Raw genomic sequence first — 14,789 nt, 5'->3', positions numbered from 1 at the left:
TGCATGGGTTTCTCTGGGTGCTCCCATAGTCCAAAAATGTGCAGGTTAGGTAAACTGGCCATGCTAAATTTTCCCTCAGTGTACCTGAATAGGTGCTGAAGTGTGGTGACTCGGGGATTTTCATTGCAGTGTGTTTGTAAGCCTACTTGTGACTAATACATATACTTTAAACTTTGGGAAATTGATGTATAATGGGATTTCAAGAAAAGGCAATGAATGAAGATTAATGCTTTAAAAATAGGAGTGCTGCATATTTGATGGGCCAAGCAATGTACTCTTTGTTTCCAAAACCTAGTTATTTAGCAAGTGTTAAGAAATGCTCAGATTATGTAGTTAATGTGTTTTCACGCTTACTGAAAAATAGGGTGTAGTTTATCTCAAAAAGAAACTATCAACTTGGTGTTATGCTGAAGCAGGCAGAGCTAATTTTGAAAATAACCGCCATGATCACATCTTATCATGAGTTCTCTCCCAATCCTATCTGTAAAGACTTTGTTGAAAATGTATATTTATTTTGCAAGAACAAAAGCACTCATAATTGGAGGACTGTGGAAACTCAAAGACTGTATTACTGATTTGCAATCTCATCTGCAGAATTACACAAAGTTCTAACAGAATATGTTGATTGCTGTATATTTTCAAGCTGTTATTCAAATGTATTGTATGTAATCTGCAAAGTAGAATATTGATTTCCCTGCTGACAGATTTGCAAGTGGGGACCTACTGTAAAATTTCTTCTTTAGCCTTAACACTGGCTCCTCCCACCCTGATCTCTCTGCAAGTTTACATTGTAAAGAGGGAGGCTGGCCCTAATTGAGGCCCTTAACTAATCAAGGAATGAGGCCAAAAGGGATGTTTCCTATCAGCCTCAATTCTCAGACTGATGAGAGGAGTTCAGGTGCAGGGTGAGTGGGTAGAGGGTGAGAAGTGACCCTGCTCAAGCGTCAAGCATACTGGAAACCGGCAGGAAAGCAGCAAATTTAAATATTTTAAAAATTTATTTTAAATATGTAGACTTGCTAATTATTGGGACCATCCCAATCGAATCTACCACCCTGGGGAAGGGGGGCACAGTGATTAACACCAAAGTGCTGAATTGGCTGGAAAACTGTTCTAGATTGTGACAGTTCCGCTCCTCACCTGAATTTCCACACTCTGTGTACTGAAGAGGTCCCAATCGGGAATCTCATTAAAAACTGAGGGGGGGCGGGGTGGGCTTATTTGCGCTGGAGTCTGACAGTTCTGAAGCTCTGCACATGCGCAGTGGCCCCTAACTGTCAACCTCCCGTTTGCTGGCCAGCTCAATCGCTGGCCAGCCTGGGACCATCGCAGTGCTGTCCCTCCAGCCCCCGCCTACCCCCCCTCCATGGCCTGATCGCGGCTCCCACAACAATTCCTGGACCAGCCTTGACACCCCCTCCTTCCTGGAGCACCCTGATGCCCAGGCCCCACACCCCCAGCAGTGGCAATCCCCACTTCCCCCACCCCAGCAGACCACCCCCTCCTTCAGCCTGCCTCATTCGCAACCCTCCCCCCATCTCAGTCTGATCTCAGTGCAGAGTGGCAGTGGGACCCCACCGATCACTCCTAGGCCTTGCCCACAATAGGCTCATACCCTTGGCACTGCCCAGTGTCCAATGGGCAGTGCCAAGGTGCCCCATAGACATGGGTATTTTGCCCCTTGGGCAGTGCCAGAGGGCACAGGTTGGTCCATGCCCAGGGGGCACCAGCCCTGCTGCCGGACCCCCTGAGGGGACCCCGATTGCCCCCCCCTTCATTCTGATGAGGTTTCCCACTAGCTCCCTGAACGTGGAGGGCTAGTTTGAGCCCCACCGGAATGAAGTACTCCTGGCAGGGTGGTAGATTCGATTGGGATGGTCCCGATAATTAGCAAGTCTACATATTTAAAATAGATTTTAAAAATATTTAAGTTTGCCGCTTTCCTGCCAGTTTCCAGTATGGTCTGGCTGGCGACTGCTCGCCTGCTCTGGGAGATGTGCATGTGGGCAAATCCCTGTTCAAGGCCGCAGACTCGCGCCTCCAGGCCGGACCCACCAGAAAAATGGCGGGCACGGATAGGAGAATCGCAGCCCTCATTTCAATATTAGGGCTGGAATTTTCCTGTCCCATCTACAACGGAAATTGGAGTGGGCGAGGGGCAAGACTGTGGAAAAGTCTGTTAACCTTGGGTGAGATTTTCCGGTTTTGGGGCGAGTGAGGCCAGAAGTTCCCACCCTGGGTGTTCCCCTACATAAGCTCTGGTGTCTGTTCATGGGCCTTCTCCCACTTCAACCCTCCCCCAACCTTTTCTGCAGGTTCTTCACCAGTATCCCCATTTTCCGTTCCCTCTCCCCACTCTGAGACCCCCCCTTACTTCTCTGGTCCTGGACTCCTGGAATGTAGACTTTTCCCACTGCAGTTTTGTCCACTGCAACTTCTGGTGCTGCTGGGACCAGAAAGCTGCCCATGTGAGGTGGGACTTCTTCCCAAGTGAGAGCTGGAAACCCCATCTACAGTTAATTCATGTTTGTAGCTTTAAATGGCATTAGGGCCAGTATTATGGGGTTAAATTCGCTGTTGACTCTTTGGATAGCGGGAGGGGGAATATCACCATCCTAAAAATCCTGGCCATCGGTTCCATAAACCTCAAAGAGGAAATGTGACAACAGGGTTAGGTGGATTGGCCATGCTAAATTGTCCCTTCGTGTCCCAAGATGTGTGATGTGTAGGTTAGGGGGATTAGTGGGGTTACAGGGTTAGAGCCTGGGTGGGATGATCTGTTGGCGACTTGATAGGCCAAATGGCTTCCTTATGCACTGTAGGGATTCTATGATTCTAATTGCAGGAGGATATATTAGAATTATTAGAGGCAAATAACGCATGTAAATGTTTTAATTAGGTTCCGTTCATTGCCCTATAAGTAATGTTGATATATTAGTTTATTATAAGCAGAAATTTAACTCTAAATGAATTGATTTTGAGCGAATTAAAACCTCAACCATTATGTTAACGTTTAGTAATGTTGAGCTCACCTTAGTGCGAGCTGAGAAATCTCAGTTTTCTCAATTTTTAGTTTTTAATATGTGGGGCCATGTTTAAAAAAAAAGTTAAATGTTGGAGAAAAAGAATTTTCACCAGATAGTGATAGCATTACATCAGTTGGCTTTGGCAGCCATTTTGCCTGGATAGCCTTTGATATATCATTATTTTTTGAACTTTTCCAGCTTTGGTGTGTTTATCCGTAAGCCATATGATCAGGCAGCATGTATGTATTTTGCAAACTAAATGGAGTTGGGGCTGCATGGTTCTGTAGGTTACAGTACAGAATGTGTAAATTGGCAGCTTTTCATCAGTGGGTAGACCGATTGTTCACAAAATGTGAGCAGTTTGTTTAAGTACTGTGGCTTAGTTACACATTGCCCTCCTGCAAAAAGTCTAAGCATGTGGCTGCATTTTACTGAAAGAAAATGAAGTTAGTGGTAATATATGCTGGCATAGATGATGGAATATCTTCAAAACATTATTTCTGAAGTATTAACAATGTGGAATTGTAGGCCATAATCATGGTTAAATATGATTCAGGTTATGAAGTGATTGGAGTTATACTGGTTTCCTTAGCAAAGCAGAGATATATAATATCAAAGAATTATCTTCCTGCAGGCTTTACTTATTTTATATCTGTTCATGAGAGATTAAATGAATGGTAGGGTAAGAAAATGGTATATGTAAGCTAAAAGGAATGGACTGCACTATTTACTCTTTTCATGCCCAAATTCCCAAAGTGATATCTGCTACCTTTTACATAATAGTTTGTTTAATCACTCTATTTGATTACATTATACAATATGCTTATCTTATAGATCTTTTTAAACCAAATGAATGCTGTACCTTTTTTTTCTCTAAATTGAATTGTCAGATAGTACATTTAGAACATAGAAAAAACATAGAAAATCTACGTTGCACCGATCAGATCTCTACCTACTAGGCTGACCGATAATTCTATTAAGTCCTATGTATTCATCCAGAAGTCTCTTAAAAGACCCTATAGAATTTGCCTCCACCACCACCGACGGCAGCTGATTCTACGCACCCACCACTCTCTGAGTGAAAAACTTACCCCTGACATCTCCTCTGTACCTACTCCCCAGCACCCTAAACCTGTGTCTTCTTGTGGCAGCCATGTCAGCCCTGGGAAAAAGCCTCTGAGAATCCATCCGATTAATACCTGTCAACATCTTATACACCTCTATCAGGTCATCTCTCATCCTTTGTCTCTCCAAGGAGAAAAGACCAAGCTCTCTCAACCTATCCATGGTTAGGTTGAGGTCTCTCAACCTATTTATCCACTTCTGTCAATGCAACATCTAAAACTTTTTAAAATTTCAAAAGAGAAAAATAAAACAATTAACCATTTTTTTGGGAGGAGAAACTTATTTATAGTATAAACCTGCTATTAAAAATTGTTAAGATAATGGTTGTTTAAAAAATAAAAGGCATAGAGAGAAATGGAAAACAGTGAAGGTGGATGGGGGAAGAGATAAACGGAAAAGAGTCTGTACGTCTCTTTCCCTCTCTTTTAATCTCATTTCAGTGCCCACCACTTGCCTACATCTAAACATAAGTCAAATAACTAGGGTGATAGAGAGGGTTTTAAACTAAATAGTGAGGGGCGAGATGTCAGGTGAGAAGACAATGATAATGAGAGAAGGCAAAGCAAGGGACCAAGCTGGCAACAAGGGAATTAATTGTTAATCTGAGTGTGGCAATATTGGACGGTGTATAAATTTAAGCATGCAGATATGGTTAGCGATTGCAAAAATAATAAAAATACAGAATTAAAGACGCTCTATCAGAATCACACAGCATTCACAGCAAGGTAGATATATTGGCGGTTCAAATGGAAGTAAACAGGTATGATCTAATTGCCATTAAGGAGATATGGTTGCAGGGTGACCAAGGCTGAGAACTAAATGTTAGTTTTTTTTTATTTACTAGTCACAAATAGGCTTACATTAACACTGCAATGAAGTACTGTGAAATTCCCCTAGTTGTTACACCCTGGCACCCGTTCGGGTATACTGAGAGAGAATTTAGCATGGCCAACACACCTAACCAGTATATCTTTCGGATTGTTCAGAATGTTCAAGGGTACTGAACATTTGGGAAGGAAGGTCAAAAAGCAAAAGAAGGTGGGGTTACGCTGTTAATAAAGAATGAGATTGGTATATTGATGAGAGGGATCTTCATTAGTATTTGTACTTCAGTATGTTAATGAGGGGGAATTAGTTTAGGTGGACCTGAGAAACAGCAAAGGGCAGCAAATATTGATCAGAGTTGTTTATAGGCTATCAGACACTAGTGATAATGTGGGATATGTTATAACTCAGGAAATTAGGGGTGTGTGAAACCAGCGTAATACAGTAATCATGGGCGACTTCAATCTACATATAGACTGAGTAAATGCTGGAGAGGACAAACTGCTGGAATGTATCTAAGTGGTTTTCAAGAACAGTGTGTTGAGGAACCAATTTAATAATGGCCTGTTTTAAATCTAACATTGTGCCATGAAAAAAAGTGCAAATTAATAATATAATTATAAAGGAGCTCAAGGCTCGTCCCAAAATCGTAAAATCCCTCCCAAGGTCAACAGACCATTGTCCACCCCTCGCCTGCTCTGATTCCTGTGTGGGTGGGGCAGGAAAATTCTGGCAAATATGCTCGAATTTTAGGATTCATAGAATCATAGAAACTCTACAGTGTAGAAGGAGGCCCATCGGGTTTGAACTAACAACAATTTAACCCCACCCTATAACCCCACATATTCACCTCTCCAGTCCCTCTTATGCATGCTTCCTGGGAAACTAAGGGGCAGTATAGCAAGGCCAATGCACCTAACTTGCACATCTTTGGATTGTGGGAGGAAACCAGAGCACCTGGAGAAAATCCATGCAGACACGGGAGAACGTACAAACTCCACACAGACTGTGGCCCAAGCCAGAAATGGATCCCAGGTCCCTGGAGCTGTGAGGCAGCAGTGCTAACCACTGTGTTGCCCCACAATATGTTGTTGGTCAAATGCACATCCTTAAACTCCTTTGCACCCAGTATTTAAGTTACATTGTTGTGGAATCGAGCTCAAATATGTCTTCACATATGTGTGAAAGTGATGTAGTTCAATCTGAAATAGGGTCTTAAATCTAAACAAAAAAATCAGGAGGATATGGGAGGCAAAAAATAAATGCTGGCCAGGCAGCAATGTCCATGTCCCACAAATGAATAAAAAAAATTGGTTGTAGTATATTGGGAAACCACATTAAAAGCAATGACAGTAGGCAGGCAGTGGCATTTAAAGAATGAATGATTATTTACAACAAATTTACCATAGTTTGAGACACAAATACCAGTAGGAAAAGTGAACCAATGATGGCTAACAAGATAAATTAAAATAAAAGCAAAATACTGAAAATTCTAAAGATCTGTAATAAAAGCAAAAGGCGCTAGAAATACACATTGGACTTGGCAACATCTGTGGAGAGGGATACGGGCATTTCAAATTCAGTATGGCTTTCCTTTGACCTCAGAAGGGCAGAAATGAGAGGGGTTTTCTGCTATTAAATAAGGTGGAGGTTCAAATGAAGCAGAAGGGAAAGGTCAGGGATAGGTTAGAGGGTGAGGGTGAGACAGCTCTCCCAGTCAATATTGGGAGAGCTGTCTTGCAGACTGGTCAAGCAACAACCTGACATAGTCATACTCATAGAATTATATCTATCACCACTCTTGAGTATGTCCTCTCCCACCGGCAGGACTGACCCAGCAGAGGTGGCAGAGCAATAGTATACAAGGAGTTTCCCTCTAAGTCTTCACCATTAATTCCAGCCACCATGAAGTTTCATGTAACAGTTCAAACATGGGCAAAATAACCTTCTGCTGATTACTATGTAAAGTAGCTGCCGCCCTGCAACACCCCTCCACCATGCAGCTGAGGAATCAATACGCCCACATAATGAACACCACGTAGAGGAAGCACTGAGGATGGCAAAGGTGCAGAATATGCAAGATATATGTCCATCACTAACAGCAGCTCAGTAACATCACCACAGACCAAGCTAGCTGGGCTCTAAAGTACATAGCTGCTAAACTGGGTCTGCGACAATGATGAGGGAACCAACAAGAGGGAAAAACGTATTTGACCTCGTTTCACCAACCTGCCTTCCGCAGATACATCTGTCCATGACAGTGTTGTTAGGAATGACCACTACAGAGTCCATATGGAGGCACAGTCCCATCTTAAAATTGAGGATTCCCTTCATTGTGTTGTGTGGCACTACCATTGTGCTAAATAGGATAGATTTTGAACAAATCAAGCAACTTGTGACTGGGCATCAATAAGGTGCTATGGTCCAGCAGCATCAGCAGAATACTTAACGACAATCTGTAACCTCATAGCCAGCATGTCCCACACTCTACCATTACCATCAAGCCAGGGGATCAACCCTAGTTTGATGAAGAATGGAGGAGGGCATACCAGGAGCAGCACCAGGCATACTTAAACATAAGGTGCAAATCTGGTGAAGCTACAACACAGGGACACTTGCATGCCAAACAGTAAAATTAGCAAGTTATTGAAAGCTAAGAAATTCTACAACAACGGTTCAGGTCTAAGCTCTGCAGCCCTGCCACATTCTGTCATGAATGAATGGTCATTTAAATCACTCACTAGCAGAGGAGGCACCACAAATATCTCCATTCTCAATGATGGCAAAATTCAGCACGTCAGTGGTCTGTGTTCAAATGCAGCAAGACCTGGACATTATCCAAGTTTGGGCTGACAAATGGCAAGTAACATTCATGCCGCAACAACCAACTATAACAAGAAACAATCTAACCATCATCCTTTGACATGCAATGGCAATGCCATTGCTGAATCCCCACTATCAACATTGAAGGTTGCTTTTGACCAGAAACTGAACTGGACTAGTTATTTAAATAGTGTTTCTATAAGAGCAGGTCAGAGGTTGGGAATCCTGCAGCACGTAACCCACCTCCTGACTCCCCAAGACTTCTCTATTGTCTGTAAGGCACAAGTCAGGAATGTAATGGAATACCCTCCACTTGCCTAAATGAGTGTACCTCCAGCAACACTCAAGAAGCTTGATATCATCCAGGATAAAACAGCCTGCCGATTGGCACCCCTTCCACAAACATTCACTCCCTCCATCATTGATCTGTGGCAGCTGTGTATATAACCTACAAGATGCCCTGCAGAAACTCACCAAGTCTCCTTCATTAGCATCTTCTAAACTGACAGCCGCCACCATCTAGAAGGACAAGGACAGCAGATGCTTGGGAACGCCACTACTTGGAAGCTCGCCTCCAAGCTACTCATCATGCTGATTTGGGAATGTGTAGCTGTTCTTTTGCTGTTGCTGGATCAGAATCCTGGAACTCCCTCCCTAATGGCACTGTGGGTGTAGTACATAACAGGGGCTGCAATGGTTCAAGGAAAGTTGCTCACCCCCTCCTTTGTCAAGGGCAATTAGGGATGGGCAATAAATGCTAGCTTAGCCAGCGATGCTCACATCCCATAAATGAATTTTAAAAAGGTTTCTAACTTAATTACCTGAGAGTAACGAAGGAAACATTGGACAGAAAAAAAGCCATCTAACTGAGTAAGTGTGCAACTGACCTTCCAATCCCTCCCCAACCCTCTAACTTTCAACTTCAAGAGCTGACCTGACTTCAGCACCCTACCCACTTCATCCTAAGCCCTTCCACCTCTCACTCTACCCAGAGTCCTGGCTGATTTATCTTACTCAAGCTCATTCACTAATACACTGAAGAGTTACGTCAACGTCTCAAAGCTTTCCATGTGTTAGTGAATGAAGACTTACGAAATACAGCAGCTAGAAGAGGATGTGGCTTGGCTTCCCCTGATGATCCTGCATCACAAATACGTCACTAAAAGCTAATATGCAGGCGCAAAAAGCAATTAGATAGGGAAATGGTATGCTGGCCTTCATTGCAACAGGATTTGTATATAATGGTAAGAAATCTCGCTGCAATTGCAAAAAGCCTTGGTGAGATCGCACCTGGAATATTGCGTACAATTTAGGTCTCCTTACCTAAGAAAGGATACACTTATCAGAGACTGAGTGCAACAAAGATTTACTTGATTGATCTTTGGGATGGCAGGATTGCCATTGTGGAACTCGGTCTACATTGTCCAGAGTTTTGATGAATGAGGCGTGATCACATTGAAGCACACAGCATTCTTATGAAGTTTGACAGTGTAGATATAGGAGGAATCTTTCCCATGGATGGGGAGCTCTAGAATCAGGGGACACAGTCTTGGAATAAGTGGTAGGCTGTTTAGGATTGTGTTGAGGAGTAGTTTCTTTATTCAGAGGGTGGTGAATCTTTGGAATTGTCTCCCCCAGAAAAATGTGAAGGCTCAGTCATTAAGTACATTCAAAACCAAGATCAATAGATTTCTAAATATGAAAAATATCAAAGGATGTGGGGGTAGTGTGGCAAAATGACACGGGTGTGGAAGATCTGCCATCACTTAGTTGATTAGTGGAGCAGGCTCGAGGGGCCCAAATAGTCGACACTTCATGTCCTACAATAAATAAAGAATTACCAATCATTTGCTGGAATCAACATTCACATTATTTGATTAAAAAAAAAGTGCTGCAGATACTGGAAATCTGAATTAAGAATGGTAGATGCTAGAAAAGATACTCTATAATGACTCTATAATAGCCTAATAACAAAAAGCATTGAATACTCTTGCATTTATTGTTTTCGATGCATTTGTAGTGGCTTTTCAGACAATCGTGACTGTGTGATGCTGTTATGTAGTCTTAAGTACCTAGGTTCAGATCCAGGCCAGAACTGACATACATGAATTTCTCACAGTGAGATGTTAATCATTGCTGTCAGACCAACTGCATCAAGAAGTTGTAGCAAGCTATCTAACCCCCCAGTGGCAGACTTAACTATTATAGGAAAAGGTTTTTTGAGATGCTTAACCTTTTTGGGTTTCAATGAGTCAAAGGGTTTATGAAAGGAGCATAATAACAATAAAATACACGGTAGAAATATCCCCTCTGTGTGCCAGCTGTGTGAATCTGGCTTCAGCAAAAAACAGTCTTTCATTTAATGTTCATTTAATGTCATTTAATGGAATTTAATGTTGGCAAGTGCGAGGTGGTCCACTTTGGTAGGAATAATGGTAGGAAGGATTATTACTTATGTGGAGAAAAACTGCAGCAGGCGATGGTGCAGAGGGACCTCGGGGTCCTTGTGCATAAGTCGCAAAAACCCAGCTTGCAGGTGCAGCAGGTGGTCAGGAAGGCGAATGGGATGCTGGCCTTCATAGCGAGGGCGATTGAATATAGCAGTAGGGAGGTCTTGCTGCGGCTGTGTAGGGCATTGGTGAGGCCGCAGCTGGAGTAGTGTGTGCAGTTTTGGGCGCCGTACTTACGCAAGGATATTTTGGCCTTGGAGGGAGTGCAGAGGAGGTTTACTAGGCTGATGCCGGAGTTGAGGGGGTTGAGCTATGAGGAGAGGCTGAATAAACTAGGCTTGTACTCGTTAGAGTTTAGAAGAATGAGGGGAGATCTCATTGAGACGTATAAGATGATGAATGGGGTGGATAGGATAGAGGTGGAGAGACTCTTCCCGCTCAGAAAGGACAGTAGGACTAGGAGGCACAGCCTCAAGATAAAGGGGGGGCGGTTTAGAACGGAGTTGAGGAGGAACTTCTTCACTCAAAGGGTGGTGAATCTCTGGAATTCTCTGCCCATTGAAGTGGTGGAGGCTACTTCGCTAAATATTTTTAAGACGTGGGTTGATGGGTTTTTGATAAGAGAGGGGATTAAGGGTTATGGGGAGAGGGCGGGAATGTGGAACTGAGCCACGACAGATCAGCCATGATCTTATGGAATGACAGGGCAGGCTCGAAGGGCTAGATGGCCTACTCCTGCTCCTATTTCTTATGTTCTTACGTTCTTATGTTCTTATTTGACAAAATTGACTGCTTTTCATAGCAACCACAGAGTTACTGGCATAGAAAGTAGGAACTCTGTGGGAAATTGGGGCAGAAACACATAATTGTGGCAAAGTAGATGGACATTTAGGGCCTGATTTTTACCATCAAGTTGCACCAATTTTCGGACGCGAAAACTTGGTAAAGCCCGGGGTAAGATGAGTAGTGTGATCCGTGCCCACCTCCACACCAGTTCCGCCTTTACCAAAGCCCGAAAATGGCCTGAATTGGGACCAAGCCCAAAACAGGCATGAGGGCCTTTTAAATGTATTTGCACGCACTTCTCCCTTTACTACTGTGTTCACCCATCCAGAACTGGCAAGAAACAAACATGCTCCACAAAAGTCTGATTCAGCTGCTCCAGTTACTGTGGAGATATTCAATGATTCTCTGCTTGATATTGGTGGGGGAGATGGCAGGAGGAAGGTGGGTCTGATGTGTCTCTGCTTGAGATCAGTGGAGGGAGGAAGAGGGGGTGGGGAATAAGGAGGTCAGTAATGTTGGGGGGGGTGTGGGGCAATGTCTGTGGGGGCCAGGGGGAGGCATTATCTGGACCCGGAGCAATTTGGAAGGGGAGCCGCATTTTATCTTTGCACATGCGCAGTTGGAGTCACCGATCGGAGCTGCAGGATTTCAGATGTGTTAAGTCCTGCCCACAAGCTTGTGAAGCATGATTCGGAATTGCCGATATTTTTTCAGGCAGAGTGCGTATGGGGGCACCTGAGTATGGGTCTAAAAGTTGGATCTGAAACACTCTTGACAGTTTCAAGTCCGCCCAGCACTTCAAATGAAAATGTTAAAATAGGGCCCTTACTAAGCGTCTAGCTTTGCTACACTTGCCTGAAAGACTAATCCTGGCACTAAATATCTGGAAAGAGTTACATTCTACAGTGTAAAGATCTTTTAACAAGCATTTGCATTAAAAATAACCTCTTTTTGCTATATTTGTAATTTGCATTTATTTGTAAGATTGAAGCACATTCCATGCATCTGCATAGCACCTTACTAAGCAGTACAGCTGCTTTCTTTGCAAGTTGTCAACAGATTTATCAATGAGCTAAGAAACCCATGCATCCTCTGAAATCAAAGAGTAAATTTCCTTTGATTTAAAACATAGGTCTGAATATGCCTGCCCTCCCTGCCAGCAGAGTCCTCCAGTCTGGCTGATGACAGTCCACCGTGGTGAGTTTCCTGGTGGTGCCGGCATCAGTGGGAAAGGAAGATCCTGCCATCAGCCACGAGCTGCTTCATGTGTGTGTATGTGTTGGGGGAGGAGGTGGGGGTGGAAGCGTGGGATGTAGGGACGGTGGGGGCTGAAATGGAAAATCCCATCCTCGGTGTCTACATGGACTTTGGGTATGATTTCATCCTGTGTGGGTTTCGAAAGAACTTAAAATAATTTGTGTTAATTAGATCAAGCCTGTGAAGTGTGGGTCATATAGCTTTGTCACCAAGAAATGCTTCTAAACTTGCTGTGCGTGTAAGGGAGAAGGCAGGAAGTGCGTGTGTAATTCAGTCCCACCTGCTTTTGCAGGACATCAAGTCATCAACACTGCTGAAACCACAATAATACTTAGCAGTTCTTGTGGTTTTAAGAGACTTAAAGCTGTAAAAGGTTATTGATGTGCAGTGGGCGTGAACCACAAAAAAACCCAGCAAAAAACATATACCGGATGAATGTTGGCTGCCCTGAATCAATATCATATGCACTATCAAGCTGTGTTTCCTGAAGAAAGGAAGAAGTGAATTAGGAAGGCAATGGAAGAGCTGCAAACTTGCAAATTCTTGTCAGTATTCTTATTGATGGAAGAGGGGAAGAAATGCCCATTTTTGTATCTTATCTCACAAGTGTTATACCACTTGAAGTTGATTGATGCCAGTTTCACGTGGCCTATGACATTAAGACAAAGTTGCTTGTGATGCCTTATGACAGTTCTTTCTTCATTTTACAAACTTCCTATCTACTGCTACTGCCTGTTTTTCTGATAATCCCTTTGAATGTATCCTTTTAAAGAAACAGAACTGTATTGCAATCGCTCCAGCCTTGGTAATGGTACTTGTTGCCCTCTCCACAAATGTATTATACTTGTTCATTTCATTTACGATAGAATTGTTATTATTCATGCACATTCATAATTATTTGAAAATCTTCTTTCCTTCACTCCTCTGCTCTGATGTTGCTGGGAAGGTCGCTGCGGAACAAATTATCATTTGATCTGCCACCTCAAAGCTCCCTATGCTAATAGCTCCCTTCTAACCACTGGAGCCACAAGGAATGTTATTTCAAAGTCTGGAGAAGTACATTACCACCTCCAGTAACTACATCATTGTTCTCTAGAGCATCAATCTTAGCAGAACACAGGGCCTGCCTGTATAGGTTAATGAAATTTATTTGGGAGCTCCCAGGTCATCGGTTGAATCCTGATGAGGATTAATCCTGGCCATGAAGATAAGTTAACAAACAGATATGTTTTTGGCCAAAAACAAAGATTGTGTTCAGTATCCTTGCAAACATTCATCTATCAACTAATGCCATCAAAGAAGGTTACCTTGTCTTTCAAGTCTTTCATCAACTCTGGGACCTAGCTGTGCACAAAATAGCTGCCTAGTTTCCTTTCAAAGCAAAGATGATTGTACTTCAAAAAAATTAATTAGCTACGAGGCATTTTGAGATCTCTTGAAACATGATGGGTATTAAAATCTGGCACATATATTTCAGTTGAATTTCTGCCATTACCTGCTGCAACTGTGAAACCTTTCATTTATTTCATTTTAAACCTCAATTTCAGTAAGTGGTGCTAAATCATATATTTTTGAAATTCTTGGAAATTATTCACCTACAGGAATAATTACCTCAGTAGCTTTCATTGAAGCTGTCCATTTGAAACTTGTGCTAATTTCAAGTATTTATTTAATCAGATTATTTGTGTCTTTGAGATGCTGAGTTCATGTCTAAAGTAGCTCTTTTGAACGGCCATTGATCAATTTGTTTGGTGAGCCCCCCTTCTGGAGGTGATACAAGTATAAAAGCCATGCTACCTATTTCTGGAGTCCCCTCACATTGACTATACTTGACAGTCAAAAAATACTTCACTTGTCATCTTACCAGCCAAGTAACAGGTGGATGTTACTTGAATTGAAATAATTATGTCCTTTTACATGCCATTGCCACACAGGTCAAATGAAGAGTTTCAATCCAGATAAGGGAGTAGAAATATCTATCACATGTCACTTCAATGATTTCAAAGTCGCTTTTCAAAACATTACAAAATATATTTGCACATTTTTTGAGTTTAGGTAAATCCAAGCAAATTGTTGATGACATCCTTATGACAAATATATTTTCTATCCTTCATTTGGAGAATTTTCAATGAAAGGAACCAAAAAAAAACATGAATATGACACTAAAGAGCTTCATCTAATCTTGATTGACTGAAGAAACACTTTCACTGTTTTAAGTATTAAATTGATTCAATTGATGCATTCAATTGATTGTTACTCGTGATTTATCCAGTTAATATTGCTTGTGAAATTATTATGTCACCCATTATGTATATATTTCCTTTTACTGCCATTTGCCTGGCACTGTAATATAGTGACTACTGATATGTTAGTGAATTCTTAACTCAGCTACTTTGTTTTGAGGAAAGCAAGTGAAAGCTAACTGCTTTGGCATTGTAAAAAGGACAACGGAAGAGGAAGTTTTCAAATGACACTCACGTACACCTCCTAGTGGCTA

At 42.4% G+C, this 14,789-nt stretch overlaps 1 protein-coding gene across 5 annotated transcripts in view; it reads left to right on the top strand.

Moving 5' to 3' along the window:
• The window catches only part of rgs3a (regulator of G protein signaling 3a), a 245,008-nt gene that overhangs the window by 113,321 nt on the left and 116,898 nt on the right, over nucleotides 1–14,789 (top strand). The window lies entirely within an intron of this gene.

This window comes from Carcharhinus amblyrhynchos, chromosome 25, assembly GCF_965287045.1.
Source record: "Carcharhinus amblyrhynchos chromosome 25, sCarAmb.v2.hapA, whole genome shotgun sequence".
Lineage (NCBI taxonomy): Eukaryota > Metazoa > Chordata > Chondrichthyes > Carcharhiniformes > Carcharhinidae > Carcharhinus > Carcharhinus amblyrhynchos.
Note: the sequence above shows the minus strand (reverse complement) of the source record. Positions and strands in the feature narration are given on the sequence as shown.